Raw genomic sequence first — 22,500 nt, 5'->3', positions numbered from 1 at the left:
GTAACACATGTTCATCCTTCAGATGTAACCCCCCCCCCACACATCCACAACCACACAACCCCTCCCCACACACACACATCCACAACACCCCCCCCCCCCACACACACACATCCCCAACCACACAACACCCCCCCAACCACACACACACATCCACAACCCCCCCTAAACACACACACACACACATCCACAACACCCCCCCCACCCCCCCACACACACACACACATCCACAACCCCCCCCCCCCCACACACACATCCACAACCACACAACACCCCCCCCCCCCACACACACACACATCCACAACCCCCCCTAAACACACACACACACACACACACACACATCCACAACCCCCCCCCCCCCCCCCCCCCCCCCCCCAACCCCCCCCCCACCCACAACCCCTTCCCCCTACACACACATCCAGGGGCGACAGTGGCTCGGGAAGTAGAGCAGTCGTCTGGCAATCCGGAGGTTCCCGGTTCAATTCCCGCTCCTCCCGGGCAGCGTGTCGATGTGTCCTTGAGCAAGATACGTAACCCCTAATTGCTCCCGATGAGCAGGTTGGCACCTTGCATGGTTGCCTCCGCTGTCGCTGTGTGAATGTGTGAGTGAATGGGTAAAATGTGAGGAACAAATTGTAAAGTGCTTTGGATAAAAGCGCTATATAAAAAAGCAGCCATTTACCATTTACACACACACACAACCCCCCACACATCCACAACCCCCCCCCCCCACACACACAACCACAGTACCCCCACACACACAGCAACCCCCCCTACACACACACAACCCCCCCCCCACACACACACACACACATCCACAACCCCCCCTGTGAGAAACATGTAATAACTTACTCAGTCGATGGATCTCGTTAATACAATTTATTAACTCAGGATGAAAGTATCGAATACAGAACAGTCAGAGAATGGCTGGATGGCCCTCATCCATATGACTAGCTAGGAGACCCGGAAGTAAGAGACCGAATCACAGAGAGGGGGCTCATTTATACCCAGGAGACGGGAGGGGGGACACCATAAACTGGAGGTTTGGGGGAAGGGAGGGGATAAAGACACGTCCTTATGAGAAGTCTGTTATGGGACAGAGAGAGGAGACAAGTGTCACAATCACGGCGAGGGCCTCCATCTCTCTACCTGACAGGGTGACCACCTGTCCGCGTTTCGATAATGGGACGTTTGTCCCGCGTCCCGCTGCAACAAAACAATGTCCCGCACTTCAAAGATCATGGTAAAAATAAAACAATAATAATTATGTTTTAAATGTTAATACCCTCTTATATTAAAAAAAAAAAAAAAAACGGGCGACGTCGGTGTCAAAAACCAATGCGCAGCCAAGCCGAGCAGCCCGAGCTGTCAGTGTGGCGTGCAGGTGCACGATGACGCGTGTTTTATGTAGACAGTGGCTATCAGTGAAGTGGAGAAGAAAGACAGCCGAATACGCTAAAAGTCAAGCTAAACAAAACGAGAAAATGGAGGCAACTCCTAAGAAAAAAACACTTTGCTCATACAACAGAGACTGGGGGAAGAAATATACATGGCTGAGAGATCTGTTTCAGACGATCCCAGAAGGGCGAGTGCAGGATTTGCCGCGGGGGCTTCACCATCACCCAGGTCGGTGGACTGGGACCTGATTTCAATGTTTACTAAGAGAAGTGAGACTCATTGGGCTTGACTCATTTTCTGTGAAGAACATATAAAATAACACGTTTTCATTGGGTGCACAGTTGGCACTATACACTGGACCCGAACGTGTGGAAATTGTAGGTGAAAACAAGTAAACATGGTAAATATGAAGCAAAAAGGTTCACTGTGTACCTTCACTGTCTGCCCCCACCTTGTTTCATTCATACTGTTTTATATTTTTTATCACACAAAACATAGCACTTGTAGTATTTATAAATGTGATCTAGCAGAGATAAATGGCTAATATTAAAATATTTATGCTGTCTATATTGGTTGTAATTGAGATAACAGTTAACGTATTTTTACATAAATGGTTATGGCTCTATTGTTTTAAAATCCCAATAATGTTGTGGGTTCACCAGACACACACATATTGGGTGAGTAACCAAAACACGTACACCACACAAGTATGAATATTACTTGTATGACATGTATCAGCATGTACACATCAAATTAAAACAAATAAAGAACTGGCTATTCATCTACTAATCCTATGGATTATTGAATTATTAACACTTCACTGCTAATAATGCTCAGGAAAAGATGACTGAAAAGACTTAGCTCCTGCTCTTTCTATTAATGCAGTGATTTTATCAGCTTGGATACCAAGATTGATGGTTTCCTGCTTAATGATGAAAGTGTGATTAAATAAAGATGTTGGTGACATACAATACAGCCCTGAAAAATCAAACCTCTACTGCTCCTCTACCACTACTCCACCACTCCACTCCAAACTGATTTTGTGACTCCTATTGTTCTGGACCGGGCCAGATTTCACACCTCCACTGCCTCCCACAGGCTGGGGAGATTTTCAGCTTAAATTTGTATTCGTCCCAAATGTCCCAGCCCCATCCGATTTCTTAGCTTTTTTCACTGTTTACTTATCATGCATTGCAACACTAATATATACCCCAAGTCAGACTGCCCATATACAAATTATCTTGGTGGTCTGAGGGCAGTAGCCCCCGACCCCCTCCCTGGGGAAGCACTTAAGTTAAGTACCCCCCCTTTGTTCACGTTTAGACCCAGCCACCAGCCCCCGAAAATTAACACCTGAGTGCTAGTTCTAAAGTGGTAGAAGAGTGGCAGAAGCGCAGCAGTAGGGAACTGAATCTGAAGTGCTTCATCTGTGGTGGCTGAGAAGGTGAAGCATCTACAGTTTAATAAGATTAATAACAAAATGTGCTATATATAGCCTACCGTCTGCGTCGAATATGGAATAAAGGCATTTAAATGATAATAAAATTCTTTTTTTATAAAAAAAAATATATCATATATTTCCCCCCCTCCCGTGTCCCGCATTGTCCCGCAAAAGCAGTGCTGATGTCCTGCGACTGAACAATTTTGACCTGGTCACCCTAGTCACTACTTGTCCAAAGTAGCACATTCTTGTATATTCTCTTAAAACGCTCCATTCTCTCTCTCCCCGTGTTCTGCTATTGGGCTCCGCTACCGCTGCCATAACAACAAGCTCCTATCCCCCCACCCCCACACACAACCACAACACAATCTGACATTGCAGTGGCCGGATCTTCATTCGTATTTGAGACGGCTATAGTTTGACAGATGTGAGTTTGTGAGTTTTCATCCCTTGTTCAAACCCCAAGTCTCCACTTCCACATCCTGCACCCCTCTATCACACACTTTATTCGCAAATGTTTTCATCTGTTCCTTTATTTATTCATCCTCTTTTTTTCATCCTCATTCACACTAGAAAAGCCCTCCTGTCACATTTCCACCACCTGTTCTTTCTGTCTCTGTTCACTGTTTCATTTGTTCTCCCCTCTGTCGCTTTGTTAACACTGTTCACCTCACTCCTTAGACCTCCTCCTGTCTTCTCCTTCGCTGCTCTCCTCCACTCTTCTCCTCTCTCTCCTTGTCACTACTCTTCTCCCCTCTCCTCCTCTCCTCTTCTCTCCTTTTCTCCTCTCCTCTCCTCCACCCCCCTCATCTCCTCTCCATCATTCTATCCTTGGTGCAGCACAGTAGGGGTGGTCTCTCCATTTTCGCTCTTCATTTTCTCTCTCTCGCTCTCTTGCTCTCTCATCTCTGCGTTAGTCACACTTGCTCTCTTTCTCTGTATTTGTCGCTTTCTTTCTGCTACTGTCTGTTCCAGTGGCGGCTGCTGACCAAATTTTTACAAATATTAACAATTAGGTGACGGCACACCTGACCAGACAGATGAAAACATATAGGTGACGGCGCACCTGACCAGACACAGATGAAAACATATTAGGTGACGGCGCACCTGACCAGACACAGATGAAAACATATTAGGTGACGGCGCACCTGACCAGACACAGATGAAAACATATTAGGTGACGGCGCACCTGACCAGACACAGATGAAAACATATTAGGTGACAGCGGACCTGACCAGATGAAAACATATTGGTGACAGTGCACTTGACCAGATGAAGAAATATTAGGTGACAGCGCACCTGACCAAATGAAAACATATTAGGTGGGGCGCACCGAGTGGCGAACCACGTAATGCGCTGCGTCGCAACACGGTCGACCCAAGTTCGATTCCCGGACCCGGTGCTCTTTGCCGAATGTCTTCCCCTGCTCTGTATCCGATTCCTCCTCTCTCTCTCTCTCTCTCTCTACCGGACTGCCGGTAGTAAAAATCTACAAAAACATAACATTTAGAAAAAAATAACAGATGAAAACATATTAGGTGATGGTGCACCTGACCAACGATGAATGGCCGTGGGGGGGGGGGAGTTAAAGCGGACGTTTTTCATATAAAGAAAACGCTTATTTATTGCATTCTGGTGATTGTCGTGTCACGTGAGGTAAAGAAGTGGTCCGACCATCAGAGGCCATGCTACAGGACGCACTTGATGACGTCAACTGGGGAATGCTCCCGGCGAGCTCCAGCGACGTCAGTGAGTTTGTTGATGTTGTCGTTAGCTTTATAGCAACACTAGCGGATAGCATTGTACCCACGAAGAAGGTTAGAGTCTTCCCAAACCAGAAACCGTGGGTTGACAACAGTGTTGGGCAAGTTACTTTTAAAAAGTAACTAGTTACAGTTACTAGTTACTTCTTCCAAAAAGTTACTAAATACTTACTCAGTTACAAATTATAAAAGTAACTAGTTACTTCAGAAAGTAACCATTGCGTTACTTTCAAGTACTTTTTTTACATAAACTACATACACAAATCTAAACTATTTTAATGTTGCTGTGGGACAAAGTGAGACTAGCCTCCAATCAAATGCCATGTATGTAGATATTATAATTAAATAATAATAATTTAGGACCTGCTCAGAGGTCATTAATCGGCATGCATGCGATGCATGTATGCGATTCGTCTCTGCGATTAACCATCTCGTCCTTCCCCCCAAGGGCAGCCGGGAGCAGACAGGCGCAACGTGAGCCGCGCCAGGGGACCAATCCAAGTGCTCCTGTCCGTCTTCGTCAAGGACGCCACAGCATTAGCGATCTTGTTGTTGTGCATGTTTTTCCATTGGGTTTATCTTATCGGGGGGGGGGGAACCCTTGCGAGCACGGGGAGAACATGCAAACTCCACACAGAAAGGCCTGGGAGATACCCCACCTGGGTAACTGGCATCATGGAAACCTGGTCCACAAGCGGGAATCGAACCCTGGACCTTCTTGCTGTGAGGCGACAGTGTTTAACCACTACACCACCGTGCTGCAATTACTATGTTTATATAGTGGATCATACAAATACAAACACAATAGATGTTTTGGAACTTTTGATATGTATTGCCCCTCAACAGACCACAACTGGGCAACATTAAATTATGCTTGTTAAGCACTATACCAAAAATAAAAAACAAATATATACTGATTGATTGAACATTTTAATTAACAGATTGCAGAATGGGTACAGTACAGTACAGCTCAATACACACAATTGTTAAGGGGATGCAGATCAGAGAAAGACTTTCGTGTTGTTTACATCAGGGTCCCCCATTTTCAATTCATGACATTTATGACATACACAACATACAGATATAATAATCTAATCTAATCATCTAAACAAATCTAATCATGACATTTAAGACATGCATGACATACATATATATATATATATATATATATATATATATATATATATATATATATATATATATATATATATATATATATATATATATATATATATTAGAGGTGGGCATAGATCATTTTTTTTAATCTAGATTAATCTAGATTAAAATGGCTCAAAAAAAAATAAAAAACCTGCCGAAGGCATTCAAAATATGTGTGTTCTACCCAAATAATGACCAGAAGTAAGTCCTTACTTTTTCTTTCCTCCTTATGTTTCTCAGGCCAGGTGGCCCATTACACCATGAGCCCATCTCCTGTTTCCAAAATGCATTACAGACTGTTTGAAAAAGCTGTTTTGCTATGATAATTGGTAATGAAATATCAAAATAATGTTCAATAAGATGTACTTGTGTTTAATAAGTTGTTTTATTCAGAAGTTAACACAAATAAATAATATTACCAGTACAGTACAGTATCTAGCACTCTCAGGAGCAAAACAGAAAGAATCATTTCAAACTTGAACTATGTGACATGGCTTGAATCAACTGCTCCAGTGGAGTTGCTCAGTGGCCAATGGTGTCAACTGTGGTTGTACTGGGCAGCTCCCAGGTGTGAATGGAACTGTGTGAATGTGAAGCAGGGCGTTCCTGAAAAAGAGCATCTGTGCTCAGCGAACCTACCCTGGGTAAATAAAGGTAAAAAAAAAAAAAAAAGAAAAATTATATAAGACCATATAAAATAACACGTTTTCATTGGGTGCACAGTTGGCACTATACACTGGACCCGAACGTGTGGAAATTGTAGGTGAAAACAAGTAAACATGGTAAATATGAAGCAAAAAGGTTCACTGTGTACCTTCACTGTCTGCCCCCACCATGTTTCATTCATACTGTTTTACATTTTTTATCACACAAAACAAATAGCACTTGTAGTATTTATAAATGTGATCTAGCAGAGATAAATGGCTAATATTAACCATACTGTTTATGCTGTCTATATTGGTTGTAATTGAGATAACAGTTAACATATTTTTACATAAATGGTTATGGCTCTATTGTTTTAAAATCCCAATAATGTTGTGGGTTCACCAGACACACACATATTGGGTGAGTAACCAAAACGCGTACACCACACAAGTATGAATATTACTTGTATGACATGTATCAGCATGTACACATCAAATTAAAACAAATAAAGAACTGGCTATTCATCTACTAATCCTATGGATTATTGAATTATTAACACTTCACTGCTAATAATGCTCAGGAAAAGATGACTGAAAGACTTAGCTCCTGCTCTTTCTATTAATGCAGTGATTTTATCAGCTTGATTACCAAGATTGATGGTTTCCTGCTTAATGATGAAAGTGTGATTAAATAAAGATGTTGGTGACATACAATACAGCCCTGAAAAATCAAACCTCTACTGCTCCTCTACCACTACTCCACCACTCCACTCCAAACTGATTTTGTGACTCCTATTGTTTTGGACCTGGCCCGATTTCACACCTCCACTGCCTCCCACAGGCTGGGGAGATTTTCAGCTTAAATTTGTATTCGTCCCAAATGTCCCAGCCCCATCCGATTTCTTCGCTTTTTTCACTGTTTACTTATCATTTACAATTTTTTTTTTTTGGTTTAATGCGTTAATTATATTATCGCCCGATACTAGTATAGCGTTAACGGCCCAGCTCTAATATATATATATATATATATATAGCACCAGAAGACTGTGCTATTAAACCAGGAAGTGCAGCACTACGTCAGCAGAGTAGAGCCTCCACTACTGCAGTGCCCTGCACTGCAACACAACTAACACAAGAGTGAACAAAAAACGCTCATGGCCCCGCGGTCTCACGTTGACTGCTCGCTTGTGTTGTCGCTGTGTGTCAGACTCTTTCAAACACCCGCCCACCTCTACCTCTGATTGGCTTACCATGACATTTTACTCAACCTCAGCCAATCGCAACACAAGAGGTTTATAGACCACTACACTTCTGCGTTACATTGAAATCGGGGAGGAGATTGCGGGGGGTGCATATGAATGAATGTGGACGAGAGCCGTGATGTAAGTGGTTGCCGATACGGCTGTGGGGGTGCTAGAGACATGATCGAATAGACGTTTATGCGCCTCGCTCTCCTGAACACGGCGTGACCCATAACTAATCGATCAGAACTAAATGGGCAGAGAAAAAGCCCGTTTTAAAGCACCTAATCCGCATGGACATGCGCAGAGTGCCCATGGAGTCTGGACGACGCGAGATGACGCTTGAATGAATGTGGACTGTTCCATCAGAGGGCGGAGCTTCGGTGGCCAATGTCCTTTCAGCCGAACAGGATAATGAAAAAATTATCCCACTAAATGGCCAGACGCGTCTTATGGCGACATCTACAATTACCTCATTGAGTCTCCAGGTAGACTAATATTTATATTTAAGTGCAGCGGTCTGTAGCCACTTACATGACCATCGAAGCTCCCCCTCTGATGGAACAGTCCACATTCATTCGAGCGTCATCTCGCGTCGTCCAGACTCCATGGGCACTCTGCGCATGTCCATGCGGAATAGGTGCTTTAAAACGGGCTTTTTCTCTGCCGATTTAGTTCTGATCGATTAGTTATGGGTCAAGCCGTGTTCAGGAGAGCGAGGCGCATAAACGTCTATTCGATCATGTCTCTAGCACCCCCACAGCCGTATCGGCAACCACTTACATCACGGCTCTCGTCCACATTCATTCATTTGACCCCCCCGCAATCTCCTCCCTGATTTCAGAATCCCGGAAGTGTTACGGTGGTCTATGGCGAGGACTACGGACAATAATTGACTACAAAGTCAGCGGCCCCTCAATGAGGAGCGCCGACCCCTCTCTCGCGGACCAACTCAACTCCTTTTACGCATGGTTCAGTGCAAACAGTGGCGATGCTAGCTCACCAGCTAACAACGTCACTGGAGGGGGGGGGGGGGGGCATCCGCGATCAGGGTATGCTTGTATGCCGTGACAAATAAAACTCTTGACTCTTGACTTGACTTGATTTTTCTTGCACTTTGTGATGGATTCAATTAACAGCTATTATAGAGCTCAATGCAACTGAAGGCCACACCAAAGCACACATTATGACAACAACCTTGTTTTTTTGCACTTTGTGATGGATTCAATTAACAGAGCTCAAGGCCACTGAAGGCCACACCAAAGGACACATTTAAACATGACACTACCATCATCAATGTTAGGGTGACCAGGTCAAAATTGTTCAGTCGCAGGACAGAAGAACTGCTTTTGCGGGACAATGCGGGACATGTAGGAGAGGGGGAAAATATATGATTTATTATTTAATTTATTATTTAAATGCCTTGATTTCATATTCGACGGTAGGCTATATATAGCACATTTTGTTATTAATCTGCTGTAAATCGTCAGTATGGAATGTTTATCTTATGTTATTTTAACAACATGAATGAAATATAATATCCAGTAGGCTTAAAACGCATTTTATGCAAGAATAGAAAATTATGTAAACATGCTGGGGCAGAGTTTAGCTATTACCGGTAAGGATATGCTACTTTCAGGATACATTGTTGCATTTTTCTGTTGGAACGGGCAGCATCAAGCAGGGCCTTCTCTTTTAGCACATGGGTGTAAAACTCCTGGCATGTGCAGCTGTAGTTCACCTTCACTTGTATTTCGCTTCTGATTAGCTCAGCGCAGCAGAAGTTCCTTTGATCGGTCCAGGCCCCCACCATCAATGAAAACAGTCTCTCGACAAAAGCGTTGGTGACCGGGATGCTTAATGCGAAGGATACCAAAGTAGTCATGTTTGGCGTTATTGCATGCTTGAGCAGCGCTGTCCCTTTGTTGTGAAAGGATCTCTCGCTGCGACTTCTCTCACCCGTGGCAACAGAACACATGTCCAGTTTGCTGCTCATGTTAAGAGCTTCAGCTGCTTTGAGAAGTTCTTGGAAGCTGAATTCTCTCTTGAGAGCCATGCATGAAATATGTTGACAGTCTGGTCTCCTCCGTAGACTGGGGCTGATGCATGCAGAGGGGAATCCCTCGTGTCACGGCACGTGCATGTGCCCATGTATGGACCAAGAGAGGCTCAAAATGTCCGTTAGTGTCATCTGAATCAGACGGATAAAGCAATGGTTTTACCCAGATTATTTGATTATTGCCACTTCCACTAAATGCGGGACATTGTTCTGTTGATGTCGGATGCGGGACAAACGTTCCATTTTCGGGACTGTCTGACGGGTGGTCACCCAAGCGATTCAACACAACAGCATTGCCAAAGCACTCCCTCACCAAAGCTGTGGGCTCACTTAAAGAGGAAGGCAGCACAGCGGTTCTTCCTCTGGGCGAACTTTTCGATGATTTGTGAAAATTGTGAAAGACAGGACAGGAACTTGCTAAGCTAGGAGGTTGCTAAGCTAGTAGCTAGCTATAACAACTAGCGTTAGCCTACAGTCGGCAACACAAGTCAACTACACTAGCTAGATAAGAAAAAATCAAATATAACGATGCACAATAGATTTGAACAATAAAGATCTTAACAGATTAATTCATTATTATACTATTATAATTATTATATTAGACTAATCTCTTTTTCTTTTCTCACTTTCTCTCTCTTTCACTGCACTTTGAATACCAAAGGAATGATGAAGAATCGAGAACAATCTAGCATGCCAAGCATGGGATAGGAAATGGTGTTCTCTGAATGGTTATCAATGGTGTCAATAATTTTCAGGCCCGGGAACATGCATCATTCGAAAGCACGAGCCTGATTCAAATGAATAGGTGAAACAGTGTTTCACTAGGCGTGCATTAAAACAGTTACTGTCCAATCAACGACGTATAATTCCCTTACGACGTCGCATTCACTTACATTGGCTTAGTGAAACAGAATATTCCCCTCATTCATCTGAAACGGGCGCTGTTTTGCACGATACCCATGACACTTTTTTGGTATGATTCACAGAGGAAATAGTCATTCTAATTAAATGTTGGCATATAAAAAAGATGTTTTATGTAATATGTGTGTTATGTTTTTTGTGTCTGTTTTTTGGTGAAGCACTGCTCACTCACTCACTCACTAATTTGGAAGTGATGATGGTGGTGTTGGTGGTGATGGTGGTGGGACTACTCTTTATTTGACGTTTGGCTTACAGATTGTGCCTAAGCGAACCAGGAAGGTTCAGACAGGCAGCTAACAGGGTTACGAGACAACAAAAAAGTGTTAATCCACACCATGACATGCAGAAAAAAGTTTTAACCACCCACAAAACCGCAGGCATTGCATATTTCCTATGCATCAGAGCAACCCGATATGTTGGAAGTAGTCCAACCAGGCATGTGGTTTTGTGTTGTGTTTGGTTAAAACACTTGTCGGGGCGGTCAGGTGGCGTAGCGGAGATTGTGTTCGTCACCAACACCGGAGACGCTGGATTCGCCTGTTCGAATCCAGCTCCCGGCGTTGTCACCAGCTTGGCTGGCCGTTCACACTAATACAATTGGCAGTATTAGAGGGTCGGAAAGCTGGAGGGGTGGGTCCGGGTCGTTGTAAACAGCGACTCCTACAGTTCGGTCGGGGTGCCTGCTCAGCGCGGATAGGATCTAAGGCGGGTAGTGTGATCCTTCCACACGTTACACCCTCTCAGTGAGAGTCCGCGCTGCCAGGTGAAAAGAAGTGGTTGATTGGCTAGACGTGTATAGGAGGAAGCACATGATAGCCTCCACTCTCCCAGACCGACTGTGGGGGGTAAGTGCGCAGCAACCAGGAAGGGGATTGGGAATTGGCATAACGACTAACATTGGGATGGGAGAAAATCGGAGGAAAAAGGAGGGGGTACAAAAAAAACAAAAAAAAACACTGTCTCCTGATCCAGTTTGATGCCTGTCTGAAGCTTGCCGGACTCCAACCGTGGGAGTAAGCTACAGTTTTGTTTTTATTTAACCTTTATTTAACCTAATACAACAGATGTATAATACATAATCAAGCTATGAAAAGCAATTAATCTCTTCAGTACCACCATTTTCTATTTTTACCAGAGCTTTGAACTCTCAAAAAGAGACAAAATCATGAAGGTTATTCCATGGCCAGGGTGCAGAATAGAAGAAAGCTGTTCTACCAAGTTCAGAGCAGAGCAAAGTTGATTATAACTATTATAAAACCCATCTCAAAAACAACCAATTTGGCTGCCCAGACCCTTTCTCAGCATAGTCTTCAAGTTCAAGTTTCTTTAATTGTTCATTCATTAGTTGTCATACAGAAGTACAGAATACTTTTATACAAAATGCTTCTTACTGTTACGCTCCAGAGACTGTGCTAGACAAGATAAGTATCAATAACATAGTATAGCATGTAAATTAGAAGTAAAAAAAAATGAGGTCACAGTGTTCAGTATAGACATATGTACAATGTTCGATGCAGAATAGACGTAACTGAGTTACCATATAATATACAATACTATGCAGTGTACTAATATACAATACTATATAGTGCAAGGCAGAAATGGGATGAGGTGCAATTTAGGTACAATTTACAGTAGGTGTACGAGTTGTAGTGCAAATCCTTTATCAATAAATATAAAGTGTGTTTGTGTGATCTAAAGTGTGGAGAGTGGGTGCTGCAGTGTGTTATTTGTTTAAGTGAGTGTGTGCGTGTGGGTGTGTGTGCTGTGTGCATTTGATGGTTGTTGCATAGTGTTTATTGTTCATTTAGCAGCCTGATGGCCTGGGGATAGAAGCTTCTTCTGAGTCTTTCTGTGCTCGCCTTAAGACTCCGGTATCGCTTGCCTGACCGCAGCAGTTCAAAGAGGAAGTTGTTCGGGTGGCTCGAGTCCTTAATAATTCTCTTAGCCTTCCCCCTGCACCGCTTGTTGTAAATGTTCTGGAGAGTGGGAAGCCCCCCTCCAATTGTGCGTTCGGCTGAACGTGTCACTCTTTGTAGTCTGCTACGGTCTTGTGCAGTGCTATTCCCAAACCAGGAGGTGATGTTGCCAGTCAGGATGCTCTCTATTGTACATGAGTAGAAGTTCCTAAGGATCTTCTGACTGACTTGGAACTTCCTTAGGCGCCTGAGGAAGTAGAGGCGTTGTCGTGCCTTCTTCACAACACTGTCAATGTGTGTGGTCCATGTCAAGTCCTCGGATATGTGGGCTCCGAGGTACTTGAAACTGTTCACTCTCTCAACCGGTGCCCCGTCGATGCTGAGGGGGCTGTAGTCCTTGAACCCCGACCTCCTGAAGTCCACAATCATCTCTTTTGTTTTGCTGACGTTCAGGGAGAGGCAGTTCTCCTGACACCACTGTGACAGATTTTCTACCTCTTCCAGGTAGGCCCTCTCGTCGTTGGCAGAGATCAGGCCCACCACTACTGTGTCATCAGCAAATTTGATGATTGTGTTGTTGTTCCGCTGTGCCACGCAGTCATGTGTGTACAGGGAGTAGAGGAGGGGGCTCAGAACACAGCCCTGTTGAGCGTGATGGATGAGGAGGTGCAGTTGCCTGCTCTTACCACCTGGGGTCTGCCCGTCAGGAAGTCCAAGACCCACTGGCAGAGGTCATAGTTCAAGCCCAGGTCCCTGAGCTTGGCTATGAGTTTGGAGGGGACTATGGTATTGAATGCTGAGCTGTAGTCGATGAACAGCATTCTCACATAGTTCCCCTGCCTCTTGTCCAGGTGTGATGCTGCTGTGTGCAGCACATGGGCTATGGCGTCCTCCGTGGACCTGTTGGGGCGATATGCAAATTGCAGGGGGTCCAGGTTGATGGGGAGGGAGGAACAGATGTAGCCCTTCACTAGCTTCTCAAAGCACTTCATGGCTATGGAGGTGAGGGCTACAGGGCGGTAGTCGTTGAGGCAAGCGGGCGTAGATTTTTTGGGTACAGGGATGATGGTGGACTTCTTCAGACAGGTGGGGATGACAGCCTGTTCCAAGGACAGGTTGAAGATGTCAGTGAATACCGAGGCCAGTTGGTCGGCACAGACTTTTAGGACGCGGCCGGAGATGCCGTCCGGTCCTGCTGCCTTCCTGATATTCACTTTTTTAAAGATCCGTCTCACCTCATGCTCTGTTACCCTGAACACTGAGTCTCCATCAGCAGACCCCCCCCCCCCCCATTGCCGTGGTTTGTAGGCTGGTGTTGTTATTCACAGCCTCAAACCTCGCATAGAAGGAGTTGAAATCATTTGGGGGAGTCGATTCACGGTTGATAGTTTATGCCTGTCAACTCGATTGCTTATGCCTGTCAGCTCAAATGCCATTTTATTTTAAATTTAAAAGCTTTTTGCTGCCATGGAATTAACTACCAAATATATTAAATGGACCCTACTGGTTAGAAAGCTTGACTACAACTAACTGGCCAACCACCCACATCTGTGTTTTTATTTAGCTAAACCTCCTGTGGTATGGTGCTAATGGCGCTAGCTTTTCCATTCACATACATGGATGGTTAGCATTAGCTCTGCTATACTACACTTTCTGCCAAAGGCAGATATTTGTATGATTGGTTCATGGAATTAATTGTAACCACTTAACCCAATTCAAACCCAATATCGTGAACGTTTATAAAAAATTAAATGACAATATTTCAAATTTGGTTTGAAAATAATTTTTGCTTACTATTATGTAAGATCCTACATTACATAGTTAGAATGATATTGTGGATATGGGTTTCCATTTTTTACAGAAAATTGAGAATGGCCAAATCTATTAGTGTAGTCAGGAAAGTGTAGCTGGCCTTCCTCCATGTAACCAAGTACGAGGGATGATATCTGCCACAATATATATAGGCTAACCTATATATTTTGAAGGCAGAATGGCACCGACCACAGTAGACATGAAGCCAGGGGAGAGGTATGTCTCTGTCTTGCTGTTTGCTTTGTAATGTGAACCATGTTAATGTTACCTGGAATGCATGTCTGGCTGCATCAGCTTTTCTCTCCGCTCCTGGCGGTATCAAAAACGTTTTCATTTTGTTTTCAGATTTCTCTCTCTCCCTGGTTGGATAGTTAACATAGCATCAGCTGGCTAGCTCACTATAACAGGTGATATAACTGATTTTGTGTGACAGCAACCAAGCAACAGTGTTTGTTTGCAACTCTTGTGTGCAACACATTGTATTTAAATCTGAATAAATTTCGTTCCTCTCTGATTGTTTTGTTCCACTGGTCTCTCCTAGCCAGACCTCTCTTCACACTGTGTTAGCGCTGTGCCAGCAGTCCACTAGACCAGGGGTTCCCAAACTTTTCAGGCCGCAACCCCAAAATAACGGTGTCAGAGAGCCGCGACCCCCAGGTAAAGATTTATTTTTTTAATAAAATTTTTAACATTTTTATTTTTATTTTTTTTTATAAATGGAAATGTATGGTTGAAACATGCAAACATTCAAATGCACACACACTGATAAGCATTGGAGGCTTTTAACAAGGGCCGGACTATGGGGAAATCATTCAGGCGAGGAAATATAGTGCAAAATATAGCCCCAGCCACTTTTTAAGCAGGGGGTCTGGGGGTCCCCCACCAGGATTTTTTTTGTTACAAAGACTTAATTTCCTGGTGCAGGATTTTTTTTTTATTAGTACCCTTTAAATGCCAGTGTTTGTGATGGCATCACAAATTATTGTTAAAAAACAGGCTAGATTAGCAACAACACTGATTTTGATGGATTTTCTGTTTTTTTGTAATGTCAGATTGAAAAAAATATACAATCTTTTATTCAACTTCAGCCCTGATCATAACACCACATATTCATTTTATAATTCTAACCCTTTAAATGCCAGTGTGTGTGATGGCATATATTTGCAATATATCAAATGCAAAGTAGATTTTTCTGGGGGGGATTATTACAGGCTAGCATGTGTCAATGATTAGCAACAACAGTTTTTTGTAAGGGTCCCGCCTCCACCAATCACATGCGGCTCCTTTTGTGTGTGTGTGAGAGCAAGAGAGATTTTCATTTTATTTTACCAGGTAGTCACTTGAGATCAAACTTGTGTGAGTTGCAGTGATCTCCTGGTTGTTCCCCACCTAGGTTATCTAACTATTGCGCTGCTGCAACTAGAAACACTGGCCTGACTGCATAAAAAAAGTAAAAAAAAAAGAAAATGTAATCCGTCGCGACCCCCACTTTGGGAACCCCTGCACTAGACTAGGAGCAACCATAGAACTACATGAGGGAACAAGGTCTCCAGCAGTCCACTAGACTAGTAGAGACAACCATATAACTACATGAGGGAACAACCATATAACTATATGAGGGAACAACCATAGAACTATATGAGGGAACAACCATATAACTATATGAGCGAACGTCTTTTTGTTCTCCCTCCATCTCACCTCCCTGTGCCCCCCTGTAATTAGCCTGCACCCCCTGTAGGACTTAGGCTGGGTGACACGGGCAGCCGGTCAGAGCGGCATCTTGCCGAAGGGTGGCATGAGGAGGCAATTATTTAAAATTTTATAAATGGTTTTATTTGCGTGATTGGTTTTCTATCGTTCATCGCATGTCACGTCAGGTCAATTAACCATGTCGGAGTGGGCGCCCGGTTTGTGACTGTGAGTTCGGCAGGCAACTGCCTGGGAAGGTCCCACTCACTCAGTATGACATGAAATAAAATAAGTAAATTCAAAATGCTACCAAATAAACCACAGTTCATTCATAATACTGTATAGTGTTGTTATTTTCTGGTTGGTGCAAAATCATTTTGAATAATATAGAACCACTGTCTACACACCACTGGTTTAAATAAAGAAAGGTCAGGCTTTAGAATGGCATTTGTTTCACAGTCAGATACAGTAAGATGAAGATGCAGATACAGTTTGTTGTTTGAAATGCAATTGTTTAATAAAAGTATTTGTTTGATACGGGGAGGAGGTGGGTTGGTTCGCCCAGGGTGACATAGAAAGCGACTGTCCAAGGGGGGCACCCCACAGTTTGGAAACCACTTTCTTACACTAAGCCTGTGTGGTATACAGGGGGGCAGAACAGCATCTATAGCGTTGTTTATGCATGTCCTCAGAAGTTAATGATATGCAAGCTACACACGTAATGATGGATCCTCCAGGCACGACCAAATATGCAGGCAAGTACTGTATGTGAACAATCTCATTCCAAACGCAGCCACTTAAAAGCAAGTATATCACGGCCCTAACTCTGTCTGTCTCTCTCTCTCTTTCTCTATCTCTGTCTCACTCTCTCTCTCCCTCTCATTCTCTCTCTCCCTTTTCCATTATCTCTTTCCCCCATTCTCTCTCTCTCCTTCTTTCTCCCTCTCTCTCTGGTGGAATGACCTGAATCTGTCTGTCTTTGTTAGTGGCATCTGCAACGATAATTCTGCAACACAAACTCAAGAGGGAACACATCATAGTTAACCTCTCTCTCTCTCTCTCTCTCTCTCTCTCTCTCTCTCTCTCTCTCTCTCTCTCTCTCTCTCTCTCTCTCTCTCTCTCTCTCTCTCTCTCTCTCTCTCTCTCTCTCTCTGGTTTGGACCAATCAGCATCCCTTGAGGAACAACTGGTGGCTACGGGCATAGACACTCTGCCAAGTATTGTTTTAAAGTGCTGGTCCTATTCCAAACAGATTGTTTTTAAAGTGCTGGTCCTATTCCAAACAGATTGTTTTTAAAGTGCCGGTCCTATTCCAAACAGATTGTTTTAAAGTGCCAGTCCTATTCCAAAGAGATTCAAAGGACCACTTCCCAGATGGTTATGTGGGTCTGTGACCATATATTTGACATGCACAAAGAAATCAGAATTTAGAAGATGTACTGTACATCATACATCCCTGTTTTTATTATCTCCAGTGCAATGTAGATGATTATACAACGGCATGCAAATTTCTCGATTCTGATTGGCTGAAACAGTCAATTTACACGTATTTATTTTTCATAATCCCACGCTCTTGGTCCCAGGACCCGCCCACAACCGAATTACTATCACTCCGCCGTGCGACTTTGTAGGAAAAAACAAGATGGCGGACAATAATCTTTACAAATGGATATGTTGATAGCGTCATAACGACTAAATAAAAACTGATTCTGTCACGGCGAATGTCTTAGTTCTTTAAACAATGTTGGATGATGTAATTGATGGGTCATGAGTCATTGTGGAACAAAATAAAAATCGTGCGAATTGATTGATTGATTGATTAATTGCAAAAAAAAATTAAAAAAATAATTTCTTTCTATAGAAACACCTGGGAAACACTAAGTGAGGGTGGACTGAATGGATATGTTGATAGCGTCATAACGACTAAATGGAAAACGATTCTGTCACAGTGAATGTCTTAGTTGCTTAAAGGTCAACCTCCACATTGTATTTTTGTTCAATAAACAATGTGGACTAGGCCAACAGTGGCTTTCATGAAGAAGGGGAAAAAAAAGTATTGAAATTGACCCAGTTTTAGCGTTTTTATCAAACATTTTGTCTGCCCAACACAATCACCACGCACGTGCATATTTTAATCAATGGTTCATAACGTGCGTGTGTAATCGAAATGATCGTCACAACCGGTGCAGGACAACAGGGGGCTCACCAGGGGGCGCTGAGAGTCACACAGCTAGTGGCAGGCAGAGAGCCTTGCTACCATAGATATATGCTTGCTACTACTAGCCGAATGGAAATGTATCTGTTTCACCTCACTATTGCTCCGTGATTATAGCCATCCATCCATCTCTAAAGCTAACCACTATTTGTAAAAGCCACAACCACGTTACCATATTTGTAATAATGTAAATCATTGTGTCGTTGTACACATATTGTGTTTATAACGTTAGTAGATAACATAGCTTAGCTTGGTAGCTATTGTGCTAACAACATATCCCGACATCCGGCTCGCTGGCCGGCATGAACGGCCGACCCAAAATGGTTCTCTCCTCTCTGTACACCCCGTCCCCACGGATGCCCTGCCGGGGGGCCCATGGACGCGACGGCGGCAGCAGCCGTAGGGTGCTCGAGCCCGTAAAGGCTAGTGTTACACGATAGCTATGATCTAACTATCGCTGCGGGCTCCGGCGCCCTGCGGCCGCCGCTGTTGTCGAGTCCACAAGCTCCTCTGCGGGGACGGGGGCACACAAAGAGGAGAGAACCACCCGCAGGGACGGCGGGCTATAGGCTAACGTCAGTGAGTGTAGTGGTCCCGACTGCGTGTAGCAGGGACGGCGGAGATATAGGCTAACTGTGATGCACCGAGTGAGCCACCATTGATCTAGTACTATCACCCGGACGGACATAAGGCATACGTTTCCTGAAGTGACGTCACGGCCGTGCTAGGTGCTAGCGTCTGATAAGCTTTTAGATTCGGCTCATTAATATGCACCTGTTGTGACGTCGGCGTTTGATAAGCTTTTTTGATTCGCGCGTGCATGTTATTCGTGCGTGGACCTTTTTAACTCTTTCAGAGTGGCATTTCCGGTGTCAAATGGAAAAAAATAAATAATGAAATGATATACCAATGATGTAAACTACCCATAATTGATCAGTAGGGTTTAACCTAGAGGTTGGGCTTTAAACAATGTTGGATGATGTGATTGATGGGTCATGAGTCATTGTGGAACAAAATAAAAATCGCGCGAATTGATTGATTGAATTTATTATTATTATTTTTTACCTACTTTCAATATAAGCAGCTGGGTGGTGCACTGTTTTAAGTGAGCATGGCCTATTGAATTGATTGATTGATTGATTGATTGCGAATTTTATTACTGTCCCCCTGGTTTCCAACTGGTTAAGTTTAGGCCCTCTTTCGAAGTTGGTTAAGGTTAGAGTTTGTCTTTAGAGCAGGGCGATAGACCACCAGCCCTGGTTCCAAACTCTAACCTTAACCAACTTCGAAAGAGGGCCTAAACTTAACCAGTTGGAAACAAGGCGGACAGTAATAAAATTAGCAATCAATCAATTCAATAACCCACGCTCACTTAAAACAGCGCACCTCCCAGCTGCTTCTATAGAAAGTAGGTTTAAAAAATAAAATAAAAAAAATAGGGCGAAGAAAACTTTTTTTAATTTGTTTTACCTGGATGTGTTAGTTTGTTGGATGTCTTAGTTGAAAGACAGTTGGATGTGTTAGTTTGTTGGATGTCTTAGTTGAAAGACAGTTGGATGTGTTAGTTTGTTGGATGTCTTAGTTGAGAGACAGTTGGATGTGTTAGTTTGTTGGATGTCCTACTGAGAACAGTTGGATGCACTTCCAAGCTGCTTCCACACGGAGGCAACTTCTATTTTTTTCTTTTTTGGGAACTACTTTTTCTGGCGGATGGTTTTTTCAATAAATCTTCAATGAATGTGTGTTTATTGTATAGCAATAAGGTTGGATGAATGTGCCAGTTGTATAAAAGCATTACACCACTTGTAGTCGTGGATTGTGAAAATTAGACCATGCCTAGGGGGGTCTAACGACCACCCCTAGGCATGGTCTAATTTTCACAATCCACTCCTGCGCGTGATGTAATGCTTAAATATATCACTAACTGTTGAGCAGGATCTGTGTTGTATTTTGGAGGTTGTGTACCTGTGTGCACACATGTGCGTATCTGTGTGTGTATCTGTGTGTGTGCGTTTTTATCGTGTGTGTATCTGTGTGCATGTGTGTATCTGTGTGTGCGTGTGTATCTGAGTGTGTGTGCATGTGTGTATATGTTTGTGTGTGTGCATGTTTGTATCTGTATGTGTGTGTGTGTGTGTGTGTGTACATCAGTGCGTGTGTATGTGTGTGTGTGTGCATGCAAGTGTGCATGAGTGTGAGTGAATGTGTGTGCATGCGTGATGCATGTGTGTGTGTTTACTTATGCAGTGTGCACGTGTACATCAGTGTGTGAATATATATATTTGTGTGTGTTTGTGTGTGTGTGTGTGTATCTGAGTGTGTGTATATGTTTGTGTGTGTGCATGTTTGTATCTGTATGTGTGTGTGTTTGTGTACATCAGTGTGTGTGTGTACATCAGTGCGTGTGTATGTGTGTGTGTGTGTGTCAGTGGAGGTTTCTCTATGACAACACGTGAAACACAAATTCACTCATAATTCATAATTATTATTAATTTACATATATATATATATACATTTATTTTATTTATATATATATAAATTTTTTTTTTTTTAATTATTATTATTTTATATTTTTTTATTAGAAAAGTTTTCCTCTGTAAAAAAATGCCAGTGAATTTTTTCTTTTTTTAAAAAAATGGCCAAAATTGACAGCTCTGAGCAGGCCTGCACTGCAGTAATGACTGCAGTAATTATTCGTGAAGAAAACTTCACAGGTGTGACCCAATGTTATATAAATAATAAATAACAGCCAATCGAAATAGGCTATTAACTTCGTCTAAGCACGGTCTGTGCAGTTAAACTCTCGCCATTGAATGGAGGATTGAATGATTGACAGCCCTTGCCATCCAATACATGGAGGTTGAATATGATTGGCAGCCTTGCAAATCCAATCAGAGATTGCTGCATTGCAAAGTCAAAACGGGTCCATCTGCAGGTTAGGTTTAGCTCTGGCCAATCTCAAGTTTCTCAAGTTTCTTTATTAGTTGTCATACAGAAGTACAGAATACTTTTATACAAAATGTAACTGAAATAAGCATTTTGTATAAAAGTATTCTGTACTTCTGTATGACAACTAATAAAGAAACTTGAGAAACTTGAGATTGGCCAGAGCTAAACCTAACCTCCGAACCTGCAGATGGACCCATTTTGACTGTTTGAAAGAGCAAGGAAGTAGTTTAGTTGTTGTTTAGTAGAAGTAAGCTGTACAGCTATAACAAGTAAAGTCAGGCTAAATTAAACTTTGCGCCAACATTAGGACCAAAGTATAAACCAGCAACTGAGCAACATGAAGAAGTGGACTTATGCATCTGGATCAGAAAAAACGTTGTGGATGAAAAAGTAAGTAGGCTAGTGTTTGTAAAAGCTTGTATGCTAACAGTAGCTAGCCAGTTTAGCCTACATCACAATGATAATCACCAAGCTAACTTACTGTACACACTGTAGGGCTGGGCAATTAATCAAAACAGAATCGCGATATCGATTCATAGACCTATGCAATCTCATTTCTAAGTTATGACAATTTTTTTTTATTTAAAAAAAGGTTTTTTTTTTTTTTTTTTTTTTTTTACTTTTTAAATTATTTTATCTGGGTTGAACATGATTTGTGGAACTCCCTCTGGTGTTGTGGTCGTGGTATTCACTGACCTTTGGGAAGTATTCCGACATGCACATGGGTATCTTAGTGGTGTAGTGTATCTTGTAGACCAGGCCCATTGCAAGTTGCTGTACTCTGTCGTCTACACTCTAAGCCATCCTAAGTTGTCAAAGTGGGCAGGGGTGAGGTGGGTTTTAGGAGTAAGGTCAAGCAGTAGTCTGACCAGTTTGTTTTGTGATGTTTGTAATCTTGTTTTTAGTGCCTTTGAGGTGCTTTGGTACCATGAGGTGCAAGCATAGTCGTAGTACCCTTGAATGAGTGCTCCTGTTAGAGTCTTCAAGGTATTCTTGTTTACCAGAGAGGAGATCCGGTACAGGAATCTAGTTTGTTGGTTGACTTAGTTTTATTACATTGGATCCCATTTTGTCACAGGAATGATTTGCCTCTATAGGATGGAACCCAGGTAGGGAATTTCATCTTTCCTTTTAAGATAAGATAAGATATTCTTTTATTGATCCCCTTGGGGAAATTCAGGCATCATAGCAGCATGGGGGAAGGGGGGGGGGGGGGGTACAGGTAGTGAAAACAACACAAGCAGTGTAAACAAATAGGTCAATATAATTTACTATCTAACTAACTGAAATATATTTT

The sequence above is a fragment of the Notolepis coatsorum genome, assembly GCF_963971535.1.
Source record: "Notolepis coatsorum genome assembly, chromosome: 17".
Classification (NCBI taxonomy): domain Eukaryota; kingdom Metazoa; phylum Chordata; class Actinopteri; order Aulopiformes; family Paralepididae; genus Notolepis; species Notolepis coatsorum.
This window is presented reverse-complemented; position numbering follows the sequence as displayed.